General features: G+C 40.7%; 1 long non-coding RNA gene across 1 annotated transcript; it reads right to left on the reverse strand.

Moving 5' to 3' along the window:
* Positions 1-16,615: 16,615 nt before the first annotated feature.
* On the reverse strand, positions 16,616-20,140 carry LOC117877657. The gene is made up of 3 exons (XR_004645783.1): positions 19,807-20,140; positions 18,551-18,674; positions 16,616-16,870 (listed from the first exon to the last, which is right to left on the reverse strand). It is a non-coding gene; the product is annotated as an uncharacterized LOC117877657 (long non-coding RNA).
* Positions 20,141-21,636: the final 1,496 nt, after the last annotated feature.

Consider the following 21,636-nt stretch of genomic DNA (forward strand, 5'->3'; position numbering starts at 1 on the left):
GACAAAGAGGACCCAGGGAATGATAGATCAGTCAGCCTGACTTTGATACCTGGAAAAATACTGGAACAAGTGATTAAACAATCCATTTGTAAGCACCTATAGGACAATAGGGCTATAAGGGATAACCAACATGTATTAATCAAGAACAAATCTTGCCAAACCAACCTAATTTCCTCTTTTGATAGGGTTACTGACCTGGTGGATAGGGAGGAACCAGTATATGTGACACACCTTGTTTTCATTAAGACTTTTGACAAGCCCATGTGACATTCTCAAAACTAGGGAAACTGGTGTAGATGAAATTACTATCAGAGGGGTGCACAACTGATTGAGAGATCTTACTCAAAGAGTAGTTACCAATTGTTCATTGTCAAAGTGGGAGGACGTATCTAGTGGGGTTCTACAGGCATCAGTCCAGGGCCAATATTTTCATTAATGACTTTGATAATAGAAGGCAGAGTACATTTATACAATTTGCAGATGATGTCAACTTGGAAGGGATTGCAAGTTCTTTGGAGGACAGGATTAGATTTCAAAACAACCTTGACAAATTAGAGAATTGGTTTGAAACCCACAAGATGAAGTTCAGTAATAACAAGTGCAAAGTACTTCACTTAGGAAGGAAAAATCAAAAGCCACGAAATTGGAAATAATTGGCTAGGCAGTATCTGGGGGTAATAGTGGATCACAAAGTGAATATGAGTCAACAATGTGAAGTAGTTGCAAAATAAGGCTACTATCATTTTGGGGTATATTAACAGGAGTGTCGTATGCGAGGCGGTAACTGTCCCACTCTCCTCAGCTAGTCAGGCCTCAGTTGGAGTACTGTGTCCAATTCTGAGCGCTGCACTTTAGGAAAGATGTTGATAAATTGGAGAAAGTCCAGAGGAGAGCAACAAAAATGATATAAGGTTTAGAAAATATGACTCATGAAGAAAGGTTAAAAAATTGGGTATGTTTAGTTCTGAGAACAGAAGATTGAAGGGGGGGACACGATATCAGTCTTCAAATATGTTAAGGGCTGCTATAAAGAGGATGGTGATCAATTGTTCTCCATGTCCACTGAAGGAGAGGCAAGGGGTAATGGGTTTAATCTACAGGAAGGGAGATTTAGGTTAGATATTAGGGAAAACTTTGTAACTATAAGGATAGTTAAGTTCTGGAAAAGGCTTCCAAGGGAGGTTGTGGAATCCCCATCACTGGAGGTTTTTAAGAGCAGGTTGGACAAACACCTGTCAGGGATGGTCTAGGTTTACTTGGTCCTGCCTCAGTGCAGGGGGCTGGACTTGATGACCTATCAAGGTCCCTTCCAGCCCTACATTTCTATGAGGCTATAACCTATTAAAAATACTAAAACAAAACTGACCTTCCAAAAATGTGACATTTCAGTCATCTCACACAAGAATGCTGGAACTACAGAAATGAGACATAAGAGTGAAAGAATGACCAGGTATAATTTCAAACTAGTAATCATTAGATCTAATAAAGAATTCATCTAGGAAAACTGGGAATTGAACAATGTAAAAACAAGCACAACAAGTTATGTTTTGACAGAGAGAAGAAATTGTCACCTAATGTCAGCAGAAAAAATTGTCTAAATGCCAACAGCAAAAAGAAAATGTGAAAATCACAACAAAAAGAAACATTTATCATTCACAAATTTCCATGTCACCTGTGGCAAACTCTGGGAACAAACTTTCCACAGGGAATGAGCATGAGTATTTACTGGCAATAGATTATTATTCCAAATATTGTGAAATCTCTCCCTGAAAGGGAGATTGGAATAAATCACACAATAGAATAGCCACTCCAGAATGGCTTGTTACATCTGAGGAAAGACAAATCTGAAGATGCATCCACTTTTAATTTTAAAAAAATCTTGAAGTTTTGCAAGAAATCAAAGACTGCAAGAAAACAATGTATTTCAATTTTGGGAGTACAGGAACAGTCCTTTAGGCAATTGTGAATCAATGGCTCCAAGGCTGATGCACCAGTGAATCCAATGTACTGGTATAAAGTCTCATTCAGAGCAATTGCTAATCCAGCATGTCCATAAAACCCATTCGAATTTTTTGGGTCAAATAAAAACAAATAGACAAAACAGAAAATGTTATTGTAACAGATGACTCAAAGTTAAGTTTCAGTGGTAGCCGTGTTAGTCTGTATCAGCAAAAATAATGGGGAGTCCTTGTGGCACCTTAGAGACTAACAAATTTATTTGGGCATAAGCTTTTGAAAGCTTTCGGGTTTTTTTGCTGATACAGACTAACACAGTTACCACTGAAACCTGTCACCATGCAAGGCACTGAATTTAACCATATGAAGTGGAAATCCATCAACTTCATGAAAAAACTCATGATACATCTGATGAAGTGGGTTCTAGCCCACAAAAGCTTATGCCCAAATAAATTTGTTAGTCTCTAAGGTGCCACAAGGACTCCTCGTTTTTTTTCAAAGTTAAGTGTGCCTTCTAGTTTGTACCCAATCCATCACTGCTTCACAGTTCTCACAAGGACAAAATGCGTATTTCATTAGACGACTCCAATGCCTTCTCTAGGGTACAGGCCTGGCCCCACCATGCACACTCCTGGGACACTTTCAGGCTAGATTACTGCCATGCAATTTACTTGGTGCCTTGATGAGCATCTGGAAACCAGCTGGTGCAGAATGCAATGCTTACTCCCCGGAAGGGGAGGGGGTGGAAGAGTGTTGTGAGTCTTTTACTTTGGTACGTGCCACACTGATCTGGCTTGAGCATTTTGAGGGGCTGATTATGATTAGAGCCGGGAGATGGATTTTAGTCAACAATTTATATGACAAACTCAGCCATTTGTTCATAGACTGATTTTTACACATTTGTTCACTATTCTACATTATTCAACAAATGCCCAGTGCAAACAAATCTGTAAATGTTGGAATATTGAAAAAAATCTCCTGTATATTTTAGCTACTATTAGGATAAATACAGGGCCATATAAGTATCTAGATAGATATTTTATTTGGCCAGATTTGTGTGCCATTTCTATGTATTAATGCTGGTGAAAATGAAATATATTATAGTAGAATCCAGAGGCCATAATCAGGATCCGGGCCCTATTGTGCCACACTCTGTACAAAATCATATGAAAACATTATGCCTGTCTTGAGGAGCTTATATTATTCAGTGGGAGTGTTGCTTTCCATTTTATAGCCTAAATAGCATAAAATAAATTACCTGGTTCACCTTTAAGATATTGGGCCAAATGCATCGCTGAATACTGAAGTCTACGGCTTACACCAGAGATGAATTTCGTCCATTCTATTAAGCAGAGGGCCAGTGAGTATATCATGGAATTCTATTCTGTCCCAAAGAAATGTGAAATGAAATGTGCTAGTGATGCACATTAAATATATAAAACCTGCAAAACTTGGTACAGATAGATCCAGTATGTGCAGGATACTCCTGTCATATACAAAGTTTTTTCTCCTTTGATAGAAATCACTATTGTGTTTGATGCATATAGAAAATACAGCTCATTCAGATACCACTGAAAAAACGAAGAATATACATTTTAGTGGGGGACAGAGGAGGTCTTATCATGAAAATATCTTCTAAACTCATTCATGTTCATGGGAGTTAGATTTCAATGTGCAGAGAATAGACCCTCAATGAATTTTTTTAAGCATAAATATAAAAAAATGAACCTTTGCCAAAGTGAAAGATGAGAATGAACACACCAAGGGCCCAATTGTGCCAGTGAGGCCTGCCCTGAGTATGGGGAATTCTGGGAGAATCGTGGCACCCTGAAACTCCTGAGGAGCACATCTGCCATACCATCCCTTTAGAAGTTACACCATGTGCTCCACTTAATAGCTAGTCAAAGAGCTCACAAACGAATGCCATGTAAGGACATGGATAGATAGCGGACTCTACTGGCTAGAGTGGAGGAGGTTGGGTCAATGGCCCCATGTCCTCCCCATCCCTTTTGAAAGGGCTGACACCCAGAGTAGAATTGGAGGGATCACAAGCACTGAGCAGCCCTTGCTCTGGTTTTCTAGTGAATAAAATACAAGTCACCTCTAACAAAGGAAAGATAATCCATAAAAAGGCTTAGGAGCAAATTACTCTGTGTCCACTCAAATTTTGGGTGCACGTTCATAGGATTGTGCTCCTGAAATCGTCCTCTAACTCTAAAATGATGGATTTTAGCTAGACAGCAGGAGCCTCAAAGGGACTGGAGACTCACTTAAAGGGAAATCAGTTCTCTGTTGTATAAATAATAAAAATAACTGCATGAAATGTATGTCTCACAGATTCCATGCTGGAACTATTAAAACCCCAAAGTTAAAATCCAGCGTACTGCGTGACCACAATAATGATTAATTTATGGAAAAATTAAGGGCTATTTTGTGTGTGTGTTCAGCAGTAAACAGCACAAGTTCTCATTTTTCCACTTAAAAGAGGCACTAGGGACTCTAACATATTTTTAAAAGGCAAACATCCTTTTCACACTTTGTACCAGATCCCCATTCAGTAATACACTAGATTTTTCATATTTTCATCCTGGTTACTAAGTACTGTAGGTCACTCAAGTGTCTTTTAAGCAAGAAAACTGGATCTGGTTGAAGTTAGGAGTAAATCTAAGGCAGTGGTGCTCACACTTTGCCACATCAAGGGCCACATCTACTTTACTGAAAATAGATTAGATTTGAATACTTTTAATCAGATTGTGCATCCCACAGAGACTACAGGTCACATCATGGAGTGTTTCATCTTGATCCAAACAGCCAGTTAGATCTAGGATTCCTGTACTGTTGAGGGATAATCCCAACTATTGTTCTGTAGATGGACTAAATGGAAACCCCCTCCCCCCAGTCACATGTGGATGCGCATGTGTGCACACACACAAAGAGAAAAAGTGCTTCAATTCTGTAGGGACTATCTTGGCCCCGAAACAGGAGAATGGCGGTTGGATGGAAATACTATCCCAACTCAATACAGTAAGCAGCCACTAGTAGAGAGATTCTTCATCAAATATGTATTTAGGCTGGTGTCTGGTATTAACATTGGAGGTGATGGCTGATTCCAACCACTTCATCATCAAGCTGGCAATGCAAAATCCCAAATCCTAGAGCAGCAGCAGTCTTTAAATGAGGTGCCCGTATATCAGTTATAAATCGAACTTCCTGGCATTATGGTGCATCTCATTTCCAGCAGTTGAACAGGCAATAAAAAATAATCTAATTGTAGCACCAAATGGGTGGGCAAGATGCATCCTAACTACGTAATGCTCTTCCAAGACAGGCCAATAGAAATGGCTGCTTTCTAAAGAGACTTTCTCTTAATGCTGTTAGGAATATAGAATATCATTCAAAACTGTTTTTAGCAGCAGTTCCCCCTAAATCCCTACTCATGCCCCAGAAGATTAATAAATGCATTGTCCAAAGCTTGTTTAGCATCTGACACTGACCTAAATGGAGGCTGGATACAGAATCCTATGCTTGGTTTGAAATGGGAAGATTCTTTAGACCCTTTAAGTGAATAAAACCATTGACACCTCTGTGTTTAATCTTGTGGGTTTGTCTATTTCTGGCTATGTATTGTTATCGTGACACACACCTGTTACTTTGGACACACACTGTACAAGAAAAGGTTATATAAATCTCATGCTTATGAAGTGATTCCAAAGATTTACAACTACCATATATAAGATCATGGAATTCTGCATCCAACAATGAATTATTCTGCTGGAGTGGAATAGCAGACAGTTATCAGTATCTCAGAGATCCTGCAAATTTCATTTAATCCTACCATACAATTCTCTTTCCTTAGATTCAAAAGGAAATCCCAGAAACTTTTAGTTGCTTTTTGGGACATAAATTTTGTAGAACACATTACATTTATACATACATATATATATATATATTCTTTGCTGCTGTTCTGGGGTTGGGTTAGATCTAAAAACTATAGAGGTTATTTGGACACTTTTTCTAATGACTTACAATACCCACTGAGACTGAAAGCAAGCCAGGGATTTTTGGAAACCTAAAACCTTTCTTTTTTATAGTTTTGAAAATCCTTGGAGTTTAGCTTTGAACTTTAACCAAGAAAAGTTATATCTCCTAAACAATGGCATTTGTTGATTGGATGAAGGACTAGATCAATATTGGTTTTGGCAACAGGATTTGGCTGTGTTTGCCTGCAGAAATATGCAGGTTGTGGTGTTAAAAAATTATGTCAGTTCCTCAACTTGTGCCTCTTTTTCTTGGAGCTATGCCTGAAAGTTTCCAAAGTTACTTCTGAAAGTTAACCTAGAGTCTGGCCTCCTCAGCAAAGGAAGTTACACATCAAATAATGGAATGTAATCTACTATTGTGAACTAGCAGCAGCCTTTACTCTGACTGTTTTCATGATATTATCACATATGAAATCAAACTATGAGAAGGAAGATAATCAAGGAGACTTCATAATATAACTGAAGTGTTAAAAGCATAGGGTCTGATTCTCATTTATACTATTTAAACCACTGATTTAAACCACTCTGGCAGTCTTAGGCTAGGTCTATACTACCCGCCTGAATCGGCGGGTAGAAATCGACCTCTCGGGGATCGATTTATTGCGTCCCGATGGGACGCGACAATCGATCCCCGAATAGGCGCTCTTACTCCACCAGCGGAGGTGGTAGTAAGCGCCGCCAACAGAAAGCCGCAGAAGTCGATTTTGCCGCCGTCCTCACAACGGGGTAAGTCGGCTGCGATACGTCGAATTCAGCTACGCTATTCACGTAGCTGAATTTGCGTATCTTAAATCGACTCCCCCCTGTAGTGTAGATGTACCCTAAAAGGGCCTTAAAGTGTAAATATAGATTCATTTATTTTAAGGCCAGAAGGTACCATTGTGATCATCTAGTCTGAACTCCAGCATAACACAGGCCATAGAACTTCTCTAAATTAATTGCCGTGTGAAGTCCAATAGCTGTGGTTAAACTAGAGTAGGGGTTCTCAAACTTCATTGCACCATGACCCTCTTCTGACAACAAAAATTACTACATAACTCCAGGAGGGGGGACTGAAGCCTGAGCCCACCCGAGCCCCACCGCTCTGGGTGGTGAGGAGGGGGCCAAAGCCTGAGCTCCACCGCCCTGAACTGCGGGGCCAGACCCAAGGGCTTCAGTCCCATACCAGGGGCCGTAACGTGAGCCCCGCCACCCAGAGCTGAAGCCCTCAGGCTTCCACTTCGACCCCAAGTGGTGGGGCTCAAGCTTCGGGCTTTGGTCCTGGGCGGTGGGGCTTGAGCTTTGGCTTGGGGCCCCAGGAAGTCTAAGCCAGCCCTGGTAACCCAAAAATGGGGTTACGACCCACTTTGGGGTCCCAACCCACAGTTTGAGAACTGCTGAACTAGGGTGTATCCTTAAGGATATTTTCCAATCTTGATTTAAAAGTTTCCAAAGATGGAGAATCCATACAACCCTTGATATATTGTTCCAAAGGTTAATTACCCTCACTGATACAAAAAGTGTACCTTATTTTGAGTCTGAATTTGTCTAGCTTCAATTTACAGCCGTTGGATCATGTTATTCCTTTGTCTGCTAGATTGAAGAGCCTTCTATTATCATATTTCTGCTCCCCACCTAGGTACTTATAGTCTGATCAAGTAACTCCTTTACCATCTCTTTGATAAGCTAAACAGATTGAATTCCTTGAGTCTATTGTTTATAAGGCATATTTTCCAATCCTTTATTCATTGTTGTAGTTCTTTTCTGCACCCTTCCCAATTTATCAACATCCCTTTTAAATTGTGGATACCAGAAGGGAACATAGTATTCCAGTGGCGGTCGCACTGGGACCAAATACAGAAACAACCCTGTTTGCCACTCCTGTTTGCCCACTCACGATGTTGCATGGTGACTGATTTGTATACTAAATCTTGCTGCTAAGCTCCACACCCATGCTGTCAAGGAGGGATCAGTCATTCAGAGACTTCAAAAACTAGGTCTGTTCAAAGACCCCAGGGTCAAAACCACACATTCCTCACAGAGACACAAACAAACAGAACTCTCTTACTGGTCCCATTCAGGAGCCTGAAACCCAAGCCACACAGAGACAAACAATCAACAGGTGGGCTAATCACGCCAGTCACCAAGTCCCATTACCTCCAAGCACGAGTCCATAACTATGCCCTGTAAAACTCTCCTGTTTGTCCATAATGGACTATTTTTTATAACAGAAGCACTTCCCTATAACAAGATGTTCACTCTAACCCAAATATCATCATGCACATTGCACTGCACTGAGGCTATTTGGGACTGTTCTTCCAATTCTCTATAAAAAGAATTTAACTAATTCACTATATAAGTAGTCCCACTGTATTAAAGAAAAAAATATTTAAATACTGTGTATTGAAAACATCAGGAAATAAGACATTGAAGAGAAAACAACTGAAGAACTTTGCATTATAATGAAGAACTAGTAATAGGATTTTTATGGAAAGAATTATCCAGTCCTACCACATAAGGATACAATATGTCATTTGGGCCACATACAATGTGTATTTTTCTAATTTTCTCCATTATTCTTTTGAATGCTGTGATGCCTGCCATAATTTAAAGCAAAAGCCTTCTAAAACCATTTGATCTGTCTATGTATCCCCATGCTTTGCTTTGATAATTTACCCCATCATATGATCAGAGAGTCATCTACACAGCTCATTTTGGAACAAACCCTGTACTTTCTGAAGCATCCCATAGTTTAAGTGGAATTAAAATGTAAACATTTCTGTGTTTATTATCACAATGAACACAGCTAAGCGATTTTTCCATGGAACATTCAAGTCTACTGGCAGTACTTGGTGAAGAGACTGCAGCTACTATAATATATCCTAAGAATTTCAGGAGTTTTCAGATTGAAGGAATGGTCAATCCTGTGATTTTTATCTAATCACTTCATCTAGTACTGCTGAAAAGTAATGGTTAAGCCCATAAAAAAATTATTCACATAAGTTAATAAACTTCCTCCTTAGATTAATGTGATCCATTTTCTCCCTGAGGAAAATCAATGTACAGTGCCTTCCGGAGTCCCTCCTCCTCCAAACTGGGCTTTAGTGTCATGAAAAACTGTAAGTGACTTCAATGGAAATTACATATTTGTGCTTGCTATGACATAAGGTGCAGATGGTCTAATGAGCAATCTGTTTCTTATGTCTGGCCTTCTTTTTAGGGAAAATGTCTTTTTTTTACAGTTAAGCCAATATAAAGTGTGTGTGTGGGGGAGGGGGACATCATTTGCAAGGGAAACAGTTTCAAGAGTGCAAGTATTATTATTAGCTGAGCAGAAGGAAATGACTTGGAGATGAGAGTTTTGGTAGGTCTGGGTTAAAGTGTCGAAGTATAGATGTTCAAGCAGTTTGCGGACCACCTGAACCACGAAGTCTGTGTTTCTCCTTCTTCCCCCTTCCCAAACACACCCGAGGGAGGCTGGCATCATTGGTTGGGTCATGTTGCTATTAGTTTAAAGTGGGAAATGGGAGGCAATTTACATGTTCCATTTGAAAGGCTAAATGAAACTCACTATGTCTACGAAACAGTTTAGACTTCCCGGTTCATGTCTTGAGTAGGTTATATTCCTCTTTCACTATGACTGTCACATCTGTAAAGTAACCTTTTACGAAGCTACTGCTGAGAAATCCAGACCAACTTTAGAGAATTCATTTACTTTCATTAAACATACAGTGCCAGGGATCAGCTATTAAAGTGCTTTATTACAGGATGATTTTGGTTTGAAAGAGTGATCTTAGTAAGAAGAGAAAAATGAGTCAGTAATTTGTGGAAGCTGCAGTAGGCATAAAACATCTTAACCACAAAAGGCGGGGGGAATATAGAGAGGAGTGTTGCCTATGTTTCTAAAAATATCATCCAAAAGACTTTGTCACCCTAGTACTATAGGCAAGGCATGTGCACACACACACACACACAGTTTCTCTGTCTGGTTTTAAGATTAAGCTAGATAAGTTTATGGAGGGAATGGTTTAATGGGATAACATGATTTTAGTCAAAGGAACAGCGTGCCCTGGCAGGTAAATAGTATAATGGCTAATGAGGGTCAGGCTGGAGAATCTTGCCTACGTGCTCGGGGTTTTACTGATCGCCATATTTGGGGTCGGGAAGGAATTTTCCTCCAGGGTAGATTGGCAGAGGCCCTGGAGGTTTTTCGCCTTCCTCCGCAGCATGGGGCAGGGATCGCTAGCTGGAGGATTCTCTGCTAATTGAAGTCTCTAAACCACAGGATTTGGGGACTTCAACAGCAGAGTCAAGGGAAAGGGTAGGGACGGCTTTGTGGCCTGCATCATGCGGGAGGTCAGACCAGATGATCATAACGGTCCCTTCTGACCTTAAAGTCTATGAGTCTATGAGTCTCTGCCACCTCATATAATATCTAGAAGACAATCCATTTAAAAGACTCTGGGCCAGATCCTCCAGTGCAGCATGGCTGTTTTGAGCTGCACTGGTCAAGGGATAATCACCCCAGTGTAAAGTGATACTCCAGTGGCATAGGTCCAGCATAGGGTCTCTTACACCACACACCCTGCTGAAGTTAGCAGAAGAAAAGAGAAGTGGCTGGAATGCCTCAGGCCCTGCAAATTTTCATCTGCATTTTCAGCCCCCTGTAGCTCTGACATAAATTAGAGCAGCCCTCAGGTTCTCTGACCCAAAGAATGTAGTCTAAACTTGGACCTGACACAAGTGAGATAACAAAAGGGTACAGAACGGAGAGAGGAAGGACTATAGAAAATTTTTTTAAAGAGCGCATTACTTAATAAGGATCTGCTTCAAAGTCCATAGAAGTCAACGGAAAGACTATCTAAGATACCTATATGCCCCCCCTTACCACACTGTGACAGAGATTGAAACCCCATGAAATATTTTGGGAGGCCATATTGTATTAAGTTTATGAATCACTGTGGGCAAGGGATTGTATGCAACTCCCTCGGGAGAGTTATCACAGAGCCTCCAAGAACCAAAACCAGTGTGAGTAAGGTGGTGAATCTCTTAGGTTGTAAACACTTCCAGAGAGGTACTACCCCCTGGGGAGACTTGCATATACTGGCTCAAACTGGGTTTTCCAGAAAACTTTCTGAACTAGCAAATGGTTATAACTCTGTCCAAAGGGAGGCCCCAACCTTTGTGGAAGGGACTTTGGCCTATCAGAGGCCCCACAGAGAAGACAGGCAATTTTTGGTATGTTTAGTATGAGTTTAAATCTTTTTATTTTTATGTTTTCTCTGTAATGCTTTACATTAAGAATACATGTCATTGCTTAGAAAGAGCTGTGTGGTAACTTGTAACTGCTGGCAATGTACTGTTCATATAGCCTGTGGAGAAAAAGAAAAGCAGAGGCACTGGTCTTTAGGCAGACTGGCTTACAGGGGATATCATATTGTAATGGAGGGGCCTGTGCAGCCTTAAAACCCTGATCAGGAGAGAGAGAGATGCAGGTCTTCACGCAAGAGAGGTGACAGCTGGGGACTGGAAACTTTAAATGGGTGCCCTCAAGTGATCATCGAGGAGGAATACAGTTGAAGTTACCCTGAAACTGTTGCACATAGAATCAAAATCTTTTACTGCATTTATCCTCATAACACACCTCAAGGCAGGAAAGTACTATTATTATTGCCATGTTATAGGTGGTAGACTCAGGTACAGCAAGACTAAGGGTTGGTCTACACTGCAATGAAAAACCCACGGCACCAAGTCTCAAAGACTGGGTCAATTGACTTGGGCTCGGGCTGCAAGACTAAAAATAGCAGTGTACATATTCCCATGTGGGCTGGAGGCCATCTAAGGGTATGTCCACACTGCAGTTAGACACCCACAGCTGGCCCAGGCCAGCTCACTCAGGCTAAGGGGCTGTTTAATTGTGGTGGAGCCATTTGGGCTCAAGCTGAAGCTCTGGGACCCTCCCACCTTGCAGGGTACAAGAGCCCAGGCCTGAACATCTACATTGCAATTAAACAGCCCCTTAGCCTGGGTCAGCTGCCTCAAGCTAGCTGCAAGTTTTTAACTGCAGTGGAGACATACCCTAAGTGACTTGGCTAAGATCACAGAGGCAGGGAATTGAATTGGGGTTTTCTAATTGGCAGAGTAGCTTCTTAACTACTGGACCAGCTTTCCTCCCATTGAAGCACTGAGCTTTAGATCAGACTGTTGGCCATGTTGATGGTTCCATTCAAATTATTTTGCTGTAACTGTAAGTTATTCATTTCATGTGGGCACCTTGGGAGAAGCTGGATTTTAGAAGAGACTTAAATGGAGTATTGTGGTTTGGCACTATTATTCCAGAATTCATCAGTGTTCTTTCCTCTGTTTTCCCTTGTAAAGTTCTGATGTACTGCAGTCAACACTCAGTTTATTTACTGAGTTGACTCGGAAAATCCTACTGGCTTCAGTATTTGGCCTTAAAAATTGCTATTGAATTTCTCCTCAGAAGATTCAACAAAAATATTCGATCCTGATGTATTTTTAAGTCTGTCCAGATGTAAAGTACTGATATAAATTTACTTCATTTTATGAGTTCAGAGTGGTATTTGGGAAGGGGGGATGTTTCTTAATTAAACAAGGTATGCTCTGCTTAGATTCGGAAGTCTTTTCTGGCTGCTGTGATCTAGCCCATATAATCAATCTCCTTTCTTTATGTCAAGGGTTATGGAGATCATATAGCAGTGGTGAGTTAACAGAATGCCATATTGTGTTCACATAACAACACTGCACATAAGAGATTCCAACTGCGCTTTTAACATCCCCTTCTAGGATTGGAATGTAGAACCACAGGACTCAACCATAGGCAAAGAGACTCAGCTTTTAGTAGTTTTTAACTCAAAAGGCAATATACTGAGAAAATGGAGATCAGATACTATCATTGTCAAGGCTCCTTCCCCACTCTGAACTTTAGGGTACACATGTGGGGGCCTGCATGAAAACTTCTAAGCTTAACTACCAGCTTAGATCTGGTCCGCTGCCACCAGTCCCAATATGCTAATTCCCTTCCCTGGGTAGCCTTGAGAGACTCTTCACCAGTTCCCTGGTGAGTACAGATCCAAACCCCTTGGATCTTAAAACAAGGAGAAATTAACCATCCCCCCTGTCATAACTATAAAGGGAAGGGTAATAGCTGTCCTGTGTACAGTATTATAAAACCCCTCCTGGCCAGAGACTCCAAAATCCTTTTCCCTGTAAAGGGTTAAGAAGCTCAGGTAACCTGGCTGGCATCTGACCTAAAGGACCAATAAGGGGACAAGATACTTTCAAATCTTGGGGGGGGGAAGGCTGTTGTTTGTGTTCTTTGTTTGGGAGAGTGTTCGTTCTCGGGACTGAGAGGGACCAGACATCAATCCAGGTTCTCCACATCTTTCTAAACAAGTCTCTCCTATTTCAAACTTGTAAGTAAATAGCCAGGCAAGGCGTGTTAGTTTTCCTTTGTTTTTCTCAACTTGTAAATGTACCTTTTACCAGAGTGTTTATCTTTGTTTGCTGTACTTTGAACCTGAGACTAGAGGGGAGTCCTCTGAGCTCTTTAAGTTTGATTACCCTGTAAGGTTAATTTCCATACTGATTTTACAGAGATGATTTTTACCTTTTTCTTTAATTAAAAGCCTTCTTTTTAAGAACCTGATTGATTTTTCCTTGTTTTAAGATCCAAGGGGTTTAGATCTTGATTCACCAGGAGTTGGTGGGAGGAAGGAGGGGGGATGGTTAATTTCTCCCTGTTGTAGATCCCCGGGGGGTTGGAACTGATTCACCAGGAGTTGGTGGGAGGAAGGAGGGGAATGGTTAATTTCCCCTTGTTTTAAGATCCAAGGGGTTTGGATCTGTTTTCACCAGGGATTTGGTGAAGGTTTTTTTCAAGGTTTCCCAGGAATGGAATCCATTGAAATGGTGGCAGCCGAACCAGAGCTAAGCTGGTAGTTAAGCTTAGAAGTTTTCATGCAGGCCCCTACATTTGTACCCTAAAGTTCAAAGTGGGGATCCAGCCTTGACACCTCCATCTTTCTCCCACCAACTCCTGGTGGATCAAGATCCAACCCCCTTGGATCTAAAAAACAAGGAAAAATCAATCAGGTTCTTGAAAAGAAGGCTTTAATTAAAGAAAAAGGTAAAAATCATCTCTGTAAAATCAGGATGGAAAATAACTTTACAGGGTAATCAAACTTAAAGAGCTCAGAGGACTCCCCTCTAGTCTTAGGTTCAAAGTTACAGCAAAAAGAGGTAAACACCCTAGTAAAAGGTACATTTACAAGGTGAGAAAACAAAGATAAAACTAACACGCCTTGCCTGGCTGTACTTACAAGTTTGAAATATGAGAGACTTGTTCAGAAAGATTTGGAGAGCGTGGATTGATGTCTGGCCCCCCTTAGTCCCAAGAGCGAACTCCCCCTAAAACAAAGAGCACAAACAAAAGCCTTCCCCCCACCAAGATTTGAAAGTATCTTGTCCCCTTATTGGTCCTTTGGGTCAGGTGTCAGCCAGGTTACCTGAGCTTCTTAACCCTTTACAGGTAAAAGGATTTTGGTGTCTCTGGCCAGGAGGGGTTATAGTATGGTACACAGGAGGGCTGTTACCCTTCCCTTTATAGTTATGACAATCATCAAGGGGGCTTTGCTGCAGCTAAGCAGTGCTTAATTTGTAATGAAAGAGGTGCCGGAGCTCAAGCAATTAGGTGCCAGGGCTCAAGCAATTTTTTTACCTTCATAACTGATGCAGAAAACCCAGAGGTGCCAGGGCTATGAACTGCTACGCTTAGAGGTGCTGGGGCTCAGCTCTGGCAAATCCTGACACAAATTAAGCACTGCAGCTAAGGGAAAAATCCAGGTTTGTAAAAGAATGAGTCTTCACAGATGTAAGAGTTAGCAGATCCTCTACTGGACTTTACAAGCGCTCAGTTCTTTCAAAGGTTTCTCACATCCTCTGTATACACAAATACACCCTCCCCTGGATTGCACCTATAGATGCTACTTCCTTCCTGGAATTCCTATTTCCTTAACAGTTTTGAAGGCTAGGGATGAGTGACAAGGCCAGTATCCAGATTCAGATTTATTTTTAATAGGAAATGTCTGAGAACATTCAGATTTGGTTTGGGTACAAATATAATGGAAATAATGGGTTGAAATGTGATCACCACATAGCAGGAAAGGCATAGGGTGTCATAGCTCACTTTTCAGAGGGAAAAACAAAGCAGAAGAATGAAGTGTGGCTGTTGTGTTTTACCACAAGAGCTAGGTGAAAAATGCCAATACATATTTGTGGAAGATTTCAAACTAATTTTCATTCTGTAGGATTTTCAGAGGAACAATATTTTGTTTTTATTTTTTTTATTTTGGTGAACATTTTTACTGAAAATATTTGGTTTTTCAGAAGTTCTTGAAAAGATGTTTTGGTTTGGTTTGGCTTCAGTCCCCCTTTGCCCCCCACCATCTTCCCCCCTTCCTCCCCCATTTTCCTTTCCTCACTCCTTTCCTCCTTTTTGTCACTGCAAAAGGACAAACAAGGGAAGAGACGAAGGAGGAAAACCAAGAAACCAAATTGTTTAATCAAAAACTATAAAATAACCACAACATGAATTTTGCAAAATTCTTCATTTTTTAAAAAAGCTCCTTCAAAAAATTGTTTTGTATGAAAATTTTCAACCAACTCTAATTACCATTGTCATTTTTGGACCCTTAAACTATGTTTGACTGTAACTATATCTCACTGTAACTCCTCCCAATCTCCCACTACCAGGTGTTCTGTGTGACTCCCATTCTTTCCTCCTCCAGCACGAGCTCCCCCCCCCCCCAATCTTCTCACCATATCAGTGGCTCTATGTTCACCCTTATTACCCCCTTCCTCCTCATGTCAGGGACTCTGTGCACTCCACTCCCACCCCCCACCCCCATACCAGGGTCTCCATTCTTTCCTCCCTGTGAAGGGCTGTGTACATGCCTCACATGACCCTCTTCCCCCTATAATCCTTCTTTCCCTCTTCCTCCTCAACCCCCACATTATTCTTGTTTCTGTCTTAGAGGTAAGTCATTCATGTCAAACTCTATTGGGAGGATAAGCATTGTTATGCTAGAAGAAGTTAACAGACGCTAACCAGCCAGACATGCCAAACCCGCGAAAAAATGCAGAAATTGGGCTTGTTTTTGGCTTAATTGGCTTGTGAGTTGCTTGTTGGCTAGTTTTTGGCTTGTAACTTGTTGCTTGTTTAGCTTGTAGCTTCTTTTTTTTTTATTGGCTCCTGGCAAGCAGGGGCAAGGGGGGGGAGAGAGTCAGCGGTGCACAGCAGGCCCACCACAGTCCCAGACTGCACACCGGGGGGATCTAGTCACATAGAGTGTTGGGGTTCTTAGGGATTTGCTTGTTTTGGCCTTGTTTTGAAATGGGATTAACTTGATTTTTTGGCTTGTCGGGGTGCTTATTTACTGTGTGAAAGTTGGCAATTGTGCAACCAGCGGTTGTTTGATCTGTGGAGAATTGCAAAGTGCTTGAGGCTGTGGCTATGTTAAAGAGCTTGTAAATGCATTCCCTCATTTTACCGCTTTTGGTTTTCCAATTCTCCTTTTCTCCTACCTCTCCCCCCCCAAAATCAATATGGTTCTGGCCACTGATACCCAGCAGATTCCCTGAAAATTTGGAATTGATCATATGCAGCATTCAAAAGTTATCACGTTACAAACATACAAATGGACAGAGAAATACCACTGAGTTGTGTGTAAGACTTTCACAAGGTCAGCCGGTGATGACAAAGCCTTGGTCAACATCCTGTTAGTTAAATGACTCCTCCAGATCATGGTCTATCTCACTGTAATTTTCAAGTCCCAGGGTCTTCCGATCCATCTGTTGGACCACTATTCTGTATGCTGAGACAGAACTTAGTCAGTGTCCCGTGGATCACAAATCCCATGCAGGGTAGGCTCTGACCATCCTTCCCTCACTATCTAGTTTTAGGCCTTGTCCACACTCCATACATTATTATGTGTGAACAGACATATTACTACTTAAGTTTCCATAATAGCCTCTTATGTAGTAGTAGACTATAGATATACATTCTCTTTTACAGAAGCCATGCTCATTTGTTCCTCTCATATTATGTTTTAGGATTCTATTTTTAATAATCATTTACACCAATTTATCCATTTTAGAAGTAAAGCTCACTTATCATTAATTTCCAGTATCACTCCAGTACGTTTTCTAAAGATAGGTACAACTTTTGCTATTTTACAGTTTACATGGAATACCTGATTGTAATGAAAGATTGCACATATTTGTTAGAAACTCAGCCACTGCATGTCTAAGGTTCTTTAGAACTCTTGGGTAGATATCATGGAGTTCTGGTGACATTTTGCTCATAAACATATCAATACATTCCAACACCTCCTATTTTGACCCCTCAGTGTCTGACAGTCATTATCATAGCTTGTTAGTCCAAAACCACAGCCAGGATCGGGTTGTGTCACTTATCTTGAATAGTTTCTCAGGAGTACAGGATATTCACAGATTCCAAGGCCATGAGTGATCATCTAGCCTGACATCCTGTATAACACAGGCCAGAGAGTTTCCCAATAATAATTCCTAGATCATAGCTTTTGGTCAAACATACAATCTTGATTTTAAAACAGTTAGTGATAGAGAATCTATCATGACCCTTGGTAAGTTGTTCCAATATTTTATTACTCTCACTGTTAAAACTGTACATCTTATTTCCAGACTAAATTTGTCTAGCTTCAACTTCAGCCATTGGATCATGTTATACCTTTCTCTGCTAGATTGAAGAGCCTATTATCAAATATTTGTTCCCCATGAAGGTACTTATAGACCAGAGGTTGGCAGCCTTCGGCATGCGGCCCATCCGGGTAATCCGCTGGCAGGCCATGAGACATTTGTTCATGTTGACCATCCACGGGCATGGCCCTCTGCAGCTTCCAGTGGCCGCGGTTCACCATTCCCGGCCACTGGGAGCTGCGGGGGGCCATGCCTGCGGATAGTCAATGTAAACAAAATGTCTCACAGCCCGCTAGTGGATTATCCTGATGGGATGCATGCCAAAGGTTGCCAACCCCTATTATAGACTGTAATCAAGTCACCCTTTAACTTTCTCTTTGTTAGACTCAAGGAGCTCAATCTATTTAGTTTATCAGTATAAGGCATGTTTTCATATCCTTTAATCATTCTCATGGCTCTTCTCTGAACCCCCTCCAATTTATCAACATCCTTTTTGAATTACGGGCACCAGACCTTGACACAGTATTCCAGCAATTGTTGCACCAGTGCCAAATGAAGTAAAATAACCTCCATTCCTTCTTGAGATTCCCTGGTTTATGCATGCAAGGATTGCATTAGCTCTTTTGGCCACAGCATCACACTGGGAGCTCATATTCAGCTGATTTCTCTACAATTCCCAAACCTTTTCAGAGTCACTGATTCCCAGGATGGAGTTCCCCGTCATGTAGGTATGGCCTGCATTCTTTGTTCATGCATAGATAAATACATTTACATTTACTCAAATTAAAATGCATATTGTTTGCTTCCACCCAGCTTACCAAGTGATCCAGCTTGCTCTGTATCAGTGACCTGTCCTCTTCATTACTTGCCACTCCCCAAAAAAACTGGGGGTCATCTTCAAACTTTATTAGTATTGATGTTATGTTTCCCTCCAGGTCATTGCTAAAAACGTTAAATAGCATAGGGTCAAGAATGGATCTTTGCAGGACCCCCGTAGAAACACACCCGCTCAATAACAATTCCCCATTTACAATTACATTTTAAGAGCTATTTGTTAGCCAATTTTTAATCCATTTAATGAGTGCTATGTTAATTTTATATCATTCTAGGTTTTTAATCAAAATGTTGTGCAGTACCAAGTCAAATGCTTTACAGAACCCTAAGTATGTTACATGAACACTATTACCTTTAATCAACCAAACATGTAATCTCATTAAAAAATATCAAGTTAGTTTGACAGAATCTGTTTTCCATAAACCCATGTTGATTGACATTAATTATATTGCCCCTTCCTTTAATTCATTATTAATTGAGCCCCGTATCAGACAGCATTATCTTGCCCAGGATTGACGTTAAGCTGATAGGCTTACAGTTACCCAGGTGTGACTAAGCACCCCTGTATTCACACCCTACACACTATTGCAATACATTTTGTACAAAATATGCCTTGTAAGGTATTATACAAAAGTTAATAACATGCTCATTATTACTTTCAGTACAATACATGTGTTAACATTATTCATGAAGTTATGAATTCCCTTTGTATGATGTTACTAGAACATATTTAAAACCAGACAGCCTGGCCTAGGTAAAGGTGATAAACAAAACTGTAATAGACTGGGTTTACCTCGGTTTACATATTAGCTGTAAACAAAGCTATCAAGCTAAACTACAGGGATCTGAACGCAAAAGATAAAAAAATTAATATGGTTCCTGCAACCCAGAGAAAAACCATCTTGCACAAAGACTCCCTTGCTAGATTAAGTTTTAGATTTTTAGATGCATGTTTTCACTTTTATTTGTTTGTAACCATTTCTACCTTATTTCTTTTATTTGGTATCACTTAATCCACGCTCTTTTGTTAATAAACTTGTTTTACTTTTACTATTAACCAATTCAGTACTGTGTCTGAAGGGAAGTTTATTTACCCCAGTTAAATTAATAAGCTGTAATATACTGACTCTTTAACAGAGCAGCAAACTTAATACCTTCTGTGCATGCGTAGCAATAGGGGTTATGCATTGCAGAGAAACATCTCTGAAGAGCTTGGGGGCTGGAGTTCACTGAGTGTTACCTGCTAGTCCAGATTTGGGCCAGGAGAGCCTTGAGGAGTTTGCTGATGACCAAGTCAGACTTGTATGTCAAGGAGATGACACGTGGTCTATTTGACAGCAAAATCTCATTCTTGCTGATGCAGAGGGATAACACAGTGGCTTACAGCTCTGGGTATCTCCAGCGGTGTGTTATTTGGATAGGCCATGCCATTTACCCTTTTAAACTTTTGGCACAATACTAGCTTTCTTCCAGTTTTCTGGTACTTCTTCAGTGTTCCAAGACTTAATGAACGTTAACATTAATGGTCCAGCAAGCTCTTCAGCCAGGTCTTTTAAAACTCAGACATCTGGACCTGCTGATTTAAAAATATCTAACGTGAGTAGCTACTATTTAACATCCTTCTGAGATACTAGTAAAATGGAAAGAGTGTTCTGATATAACTACATCATCTGTTTCCCACCCCCATACAGAACAGAAATATTTAACATTTCTGCCTTTTCTGCATTATTATTTATAATTCTATCAGTTCCATCTAGCAATGGACCAATACCATTGTTAGGATTCTTTATTCCTAATACTTAAAAATTTCCTCCTTATTGTCCTTAACTCTGCTAGCCATAGATTTTGCCTTGTCTCCCTTATTCATTTTCTACAATTGCTAGCTTCTGATTTATATTTATTACTATCAATTTCCCTTTTCTTCCATTTGTTTTATATTAATTTTGTTTAGCTGCCTTAATTTCCCCTTGTAGCCCATAGGGCAAGCTTGCCTATTATATTCTTTGGCTTGCCTTCATTATATTTAGCTGCTTTCATTATATTCGGCTGTAATGCAAGAAACCTATGGGCCTGTTTCCTGCAAGACATTAGTTTAACCATAAGTTACAGAGGCAACGACTTTCTAATTTCCCCAGGGGTGCTTGACTTCTGCTCCGCCCCAGGCCCCCCACGCCCCGATTCCACCCCTTCTCCCAAGGCCCCACCCCACCTCAACATGTTTTGGTTCAGTGCCTCATTTCTGGAGTACACAATTCCTGAATGGTTTCAGAGTAGCAGCCATGTTAGTCTATATCCGCAAAAAGAACAGGAGTACTTGTGGCACCTTAGACTAACAAATTTATTAGAGCATAAGCTTTCGTGGACTACAGCCCACTTCTTCGGATGCATATAGAGTGGAATAAATATTGAGGAGATATATATACACACATACAGAGAGCATAAACAGGTGAGAGTTGTCTTACCAACTCTGAGAGGCCAATTAAGTAAGAGAAAAAAAACTTTTGAAGTGATAATCAAGATAGCCCAGTACAGACAGTTTGATAAGAAGTGTGAGAATACTTACAAGGGGAGATAGATTCAATGTCTGTAATGGCTCAGCCATTCCCAGTCCTTATTCAATCCTGAGTTGATTGTATCTAGTTTGCATATCAATTCCAGCTCAGCAGTCTCTTGTTGGAGTCTGTTTTTGAAGTTTTTTGTTGTAATATAGCCACCCGCAGGTCTGTCATTGAATGACCAGAGAGGTTAAAGTGTTCTCCCACTGGTTTTTGAGTATTATGATTCCTGATGTCAGATTTGTGTCCATTAATTCTTTTGCGTAGAAACTGTCCAGTTTGGCCAATGTACATGGCAGAGGGGCATTGCTGGCACAAGATGGCATATATCACATTGGTAGATGTGCAGGTGAACGAGCCCCTGATGGTATGGCTGATGTGATTAGGTCCTATGATGATGTCACTTGAATAGATATGTGGACAGAGTTGGCATCGGGCTTTGTTACAAGGATAGGTTCCTGGGTCAGTGGTTTTGTTCAGTGATGTGTGGTTGCTGGTGAGTATCTGCTTTAGGT

Source organism: Trachemys scripta, chromosome 5 (genome assembly GCF_013100865.1).
Source record: "Trachemys scripta elegans isolate TJP31775 chromosome 5, CAS_Tse_1.0, whole genome shotgun sequence".
Classification (NCBI taxonomy): domain Eukaryota; kingdom Metazoa; phylum Chordata; order Testudines; family Emydidae; genus Trachemys; species Trachemys scripta.